Below are 5,995 nucleotides of genomic sequence, written 5' to 3' on the forward strand. Positions count from 1 at the left end.
TGTTCTCTTTCCACTTGGCTTGAGAATAAAGACATGACAGTCACAAAGACACATCCTTATATTGACAGAGAAAACTCCAATCCACAGGGAGCCATTTGCTATTCTCCAAAATAGAGAGCAAACCTTCCTTACCAGCAGCTCTGTTTGCTTTTTTTCCCTTCACAGTCTTAATTCTGATAGACTGCCTTATTTTTTAACTTATACTAATGCATATTCTTTATTAAACAGTTTGTAAAAGCTTTCATTAGATGACTGTAATATGCATTCATTGGAAATATGATTAATCAAATTGAAAATAACTTTTCCATAACCTCACCAATCTTAGTGGCAGTATTTTTGTATACATACCAGGTATATGTAAGCATATGCGTATTCACAGTAATTTGAAAAGCAATCATCTGTACTTATAATTTACTAGATGCTTGGTGCACGAATTCGTGCACAGGTGGGGTCCATCAGTCTGGCTGGCGATTTGGGGGCCGGGGGAAGGGACTGCAGGAGGTTGGCCAGCTGCAGAAGGTTGGCTGTGGGAGCTCACTGACCACCAAGGGGCAGCTCCTGCATTGAGCATCTGCCTTCTGGTGGTCAGTGCGCATCATGTCGACTGATCGACTGGTCATTCGGTCGACCAGTCGTTAAGGTTGCTTAGGCTTTTATATATATAGATTAGCCTGCACTATTCCATATAAAAATATTTCTCAATATCAATCTTAATATGATGCATGCAGTCCCTCTCACAGATGTCCTAAAATTCAGTTGTTATTTATTTTATTTCATTTTATTTTTAAGGGTGAAATTTAATCTTTATTTACAGGATACTGCAAGATATGAAATTGCACACAGGAATAAGAAACCTATTGGGAGAGGAAGCTTCATATAGTATCTATAGTTTGGAACTGTTCAAGTATAGTATTATTGTAAAAAGTGCTACAGTAATCAATCACATTTAAAAGAGAGCTCTTAGTAGAGAAACAGTAAGGCAAACTTATACCAAACATAGTCTACAACAACTTTTTGTCCTAGTAAAGTTCCCAGGAGTGCCACCTGAACTTGGAATGTACAGCCTTCAGAGGTAGTTTCTGGCATAACACTTTGATCTTCCTCTCCTCTACAAAGAAACACTTCTCATACACAGACTCATTTTCATGCTTTTGCAGAGTTTCCATTTCGTCCAAATTTCCACATTCTTCAATCATTACACTGTTTCTCAGTTTCACCTAGTTTCTCAGAAGCCTGCAAGATCTTTGAAATGGCATACAGAATAACCAGAATAATTCTGGTATCTTTCACAGCTACGATATCACAGGTTCTATAATGCCACAATGAACAAGGTATACAATCTGTTCAACTGTTCCATCACTTGTAGAGTTGGTCACAGCCCACACAGCTCCCTTTTCTGCCTTAAAGGCTGCCTTAGAGAGAATTCCAGTGAGGAATGGGACTAATCCATGATTCACAACTTGCTGTATCTGGTCCTGGTGGCCAGCTGTGATTTTTGACATTGTCCACATAGCTTCCTTCTGGAGTTCGTAGTACAACCTGAGTCTGTTCATTTGCTCATAGGTAACAATATTTCCTATGGCTCTTAATCCATTCATTTGGACCATCAATAAAGTAGGAAATGGCCCCACCACTATCTGCTAATAAATACTTCTGGATCACGTTGCAGGAGACAAATTAAAATAGGAAGAATTTGCTCAGCACCATCTAACAGGGCTACAGATTTCTTGTTGCATCAAAGGTTTGAAAGTGTCCAAGTAAAGTTACTAAGTATCCACATGCTAAAGATGACATATCAGGAACTGTAAGAAGAGCCAACAGTGGGTCAACTGCACCCTATGTGATAATTAAGTCTTGGAAAACTGAACCATCACCTGCAATGTTTCCTGGAGCTCATACAGCTTGTTCACTGATGTGAGCATGGGGAGATACCAGCAGAGAAATGAATGCTGGGATAGCACCTGCATCTACTACAGCCTTGGTCTGTTCTGAAGTCCTGGAAGCAGTGATAGTGACAGCCTCAACAGATGCAAACTGAATGGGACTATAATCAGTTTTGCCCAAGAAGAACAGAAATTTTGGAATCAAACCAGCCTGGATTATGTTGTCTATTGGTGGCTGGGTTTCCCCTAGAAGCAGTGTCCTAGCAGCTTGAGTAGTTTGGAGCTGGTTTTCCAAAGTGTTGCTATTTATGCCTTTGACAATGTCCTCAACAGACCAAATTACTGTGCCCTGGTTGTTGCTGATTTTTAGAGTGAATGGGAGAGGGAGAGACACAGAGAGACAAACATCAGTGTAAGAGAGACACATTGATTGGTTGCCTCCTGGATTGAGCCTGCAACTGAGTATGTGCCCTCTACTGGAATCGAACCCAGGACCCTTTAGTCCAAGGGCTGATGCTGTCTAGCCACTGAGCCAAACCAGATAGGGCATTGCTGTTTTTTGTTTTCTTTTGTTTTTCTCCCTCAGTGGAGAGGTAGCATCATCAGGAAACGAGCTTACCTGTCTCCTATTTAGCATCTGGTCATCCTTCTTAGCTCAGCTTCAGATTTAACTTCTATTCGGCACCACCTCATGGCTATACTGTCTTTTGCCTTGTTCTTGAATCTGCTAAGGTGGGCAGCTGGTGAATTAGCATTCCCCTTGGTGGACATGGTTATGAGACAGAGAGAGAAAGCTACCCAGCTGGCTCAGGTTTCACAGACCGTGAGGGGTGGGTGCACAGTTTGTGGGTCCACTGCTCTGAAAACATCCACCATGGACTAGCCTGAAGATGCTATGCAAATATTTGCTACTTTAAACTATAGGATTTAAACAATCATATAATGACCTTAACTAAAAATTAACTAAGAAGTAGCCTGAGTTATTAAAATTTCTATAGATGAACTAATTGAATAAAAAGCTATGCATAGTTTTAAGGCATTTAATAAACACTCATACTGCACTGTTGAAAGTAGGTATGAAATAACTCTTCTAGATTACTTTGTAAAAGTACATTTTTCCCCAACACCAAAACTTCCTTTTTTTTTTCATTTTTTTTTTATCCCTCTTCACTGATGTGCTGGATAAAAGGCAGTATCTCAGTTTGCAAATATTTTTTTTTATTGCCCTTGCATATATTTATTTTTATTGCCCTTCATGTTACTGTCTGTCCATTTTCCCATGTAAATATAATTTTTATGTCATTTCTTATGTAAATGTGCCATTTGAATTTTTAATTGATTTGAAAGAGCCATTTATATAGATTACTAATAGTAAACCTTCATATATTTATTATAATATTCTCTGTAATAAAGTCTTTCAAACTGGAAAAATCTAAAACATTAACAAATAGATGATTGATTTAAATACATTGTCATTCATTCATGTAATAGAATATACAAGGCTAATGTTAGAAAAAGTAAAGTAGCTCTATATGTGCTGACAAGAACAAATGTCCATGATATACTATTGAGGGAGAAAGACTAGGTGCAAAGTATCACTCAGAATGATTCTTGTTTGGAAAAGGTTGTGTATTTAGGCATACACAATATACGTGTATTGAGGAAGGTCTGGAAATATATGAACAAATTATTAAAAATAGTCACCTATGGAGGGAGGGGTTGAAGAAAGTAAGGGGACACTAATTATTTTTTACATAAAATAACTAGTTTGACAATTAGTATTGTTTGGTGTTTTTATATCAATATACAATGAATTCACGATGAATATGTATTACTTTCCCAAATGAAAAATGCTAATCGATAAAAATGGAACACATTTTAATTTTTGTGTAGCTATATCTTATCTTGTATGGTTTTTACCTTTGGCTTCAAACCTAGAAAGATCTTTCTTGAGCCAAAATTATATCGTTATTTTTTATTTTAACATTTTTATAACTTTGCTTGTTGACACTTATAATTTTAATCAATTATAATTTATTTTGCTGTGGTATGACTCACAAACAACAATAAAAATTCACCTTTCTCCAACTTTATCTTGTTATAAATTATTTTGTATATATATTATCTGTGTCTGAGTTAAATATTCTGTTCTACTGACCTATCTTTCTAATTAAATAATAATATCACACTTGTTTTAATCTTTATACCTTTAAATACATTTTATTTTTATTTTTAAAATATTTTTATTGATTTTAAGAGAGAGGGAGGGAGAAGGGGAGAGAGAGAAACATTGATGTGAGAGGGCAATGTGGATTGGCTGCCTCCTGCACTCTACTCACCCACTGGGGGTCAAGCCAAAACCCAGGCATGTAACCTGACCAAGAATCTAACCTGCAACCTTTTGGTGTGAGGGATGACGTCCAATCAACTGAGCCACATCTGCTGGGGCTTAAATATATTTTATTGTCTGATAGGTAAACAAAAGATAACCTATGGTCTGAAAGGAAAATATTTACAACACATATAATGGAAACGTTGTAAAGACCCTAAATATGTCAAGAATGCCTTTAAGAGGCTTTTAGCTGCAAGTATCAGACATTTATCTCATATGGCTTTAAAAATAAAAAAATTTACTGACACACAAATGGAAGTCCAGAGGTGGGTAGGGCTTTAGCTTCCGTTTGATCACTCTGGCTCCATTTGGCTGTTATTTTCTCTGCCCCACCGCCTCCCTTGTAATTTGGCTTTGTCTTGGAGACTGACTTCCCTCAAGAAAGCAAGCTGGCGTCCAGCAGCCCCTACGGCGTTTCCTCCCAAACCTTCTCTTCCAGATCTTTTCCTTCAGTTCAATTGTGCCAAACTAGATAACTTGCCCAACCCTGGGCCAAAAACTGTGTCCAGGGTTAATGCTTTGTGAGCATGAATTATTCCCTGGCAAGAGATGAGTTTTCTGTAGCACTGGCCCTTTAATGCCTGTCCCAAGTTACTTCCCTATAGAATTCTTCTCTCGTAAGCAAAAATCTCCAGAACTCCAGAATATGGCCCAGTTTCATGATAGACCTGTTTTATTTTATTATAGTATTTTTATAATAGTTTTGTTTCTATGGCTAAATTACATTAATGTGATCTATGACATCAAAAAAGCAGATATATTTATTAATAATTTCCTTTTAGATATTATAGCCAATGCCTAACAACATAGCCTCACTTAAAGGTGCTAGTTGAGGGAATGTCAATGAATATAGGCCAACATATTATCATTTTGAATCTTCAGTTAACTATTAAATGAAATTTATTCAGCATACTACTTGAAATTTACTTGGGAGGAAAAACCAACTTAGAGAAAAATTTAAATTATAAAATATGTCATGTAATGTTCCAATTTTTGTCTGTATTCAATAACCTGGAACTAACAATAATAACCTGCAAGAGAAAAGGTAAATACTATTAAAAACCAAAACACTGAGAAATACATAAATCCAAATAAAATAAATTAGAATAGTGTTATCTAATGTGTTTTAGGTATAATATTATTGGATAATAATTTAAAGGCAAAAAGCTATATTACAATTTGTTTGACAGTTTTAGTTTAGTTTTTTTAATAGAAGTTTGCATGTATTATGTGAATAGCCTAAAATTAATGATCTGTAATTAGAAGAACATATTGAGGATTCTCTTGCATTTGTCAAAGTTAATGAATATTCATTTATTATCATTACAGCTAATAATATTTTTAATTTAAGTAAGGAGTGGCTGATCCAGGTATATAAACTTTGGGGTAGATGGGGGTGACTGGAAGTCATCTGTTCAAAATCCTTGCTTTCACACACAATGCACTAAATTCTCCCCTAATCTTCTCTTGGCAAGTTCTTCGGCCTGTGTTTAGCCCCTTCATAAGAAAATGTTCTTGGGAGAGCTATACTGATAATAAGCCAGGGCTCCAGAATCAGATAGACCTGGGATCCAATTTAGTCTCAAGATCTCTGTGGACTTGAGCAAGTTATTTAATCTCTCTGAAATACAGATTCCTAATCTGTAAAATGGAGGAAATAACAGCACCTACCTCATGGGGTTCTTATAAGTCATAACTAAGTTAATATACATAATACACT

The 5,995-nt window shown here is 36.3% G+C and overlaps 1 pseudogene; it reads right to left on the reverse strand.

Moving 5' to 3' along the window:
* Window positions 1–960: 960 nt before the first annotated feature.
* On the reverse strand, window positions 961–2,654 carry LOC118666837 (annotated as a pseudogene).
* Window positions 2,655–5,995: the final 3,341 nt, after the last annotated feature.

The sequence above is a fragment of the Myotis myotis genome, unplaced genomic scaffold (genome assembly GCF_014108235.1).
Source record: "Myotis myotis isolate mMyoMyo1 unplaced genomic scaffold, mMyoMyo1.p scaffold_m19_p_12, whole genome shotgun sequence".
Lineage (NCBI taxonomy): Eukaryota > Metazoa > Chordata > Mammalia > Chiroptera > Vespertilionidae > Myotis > Myotis myotis.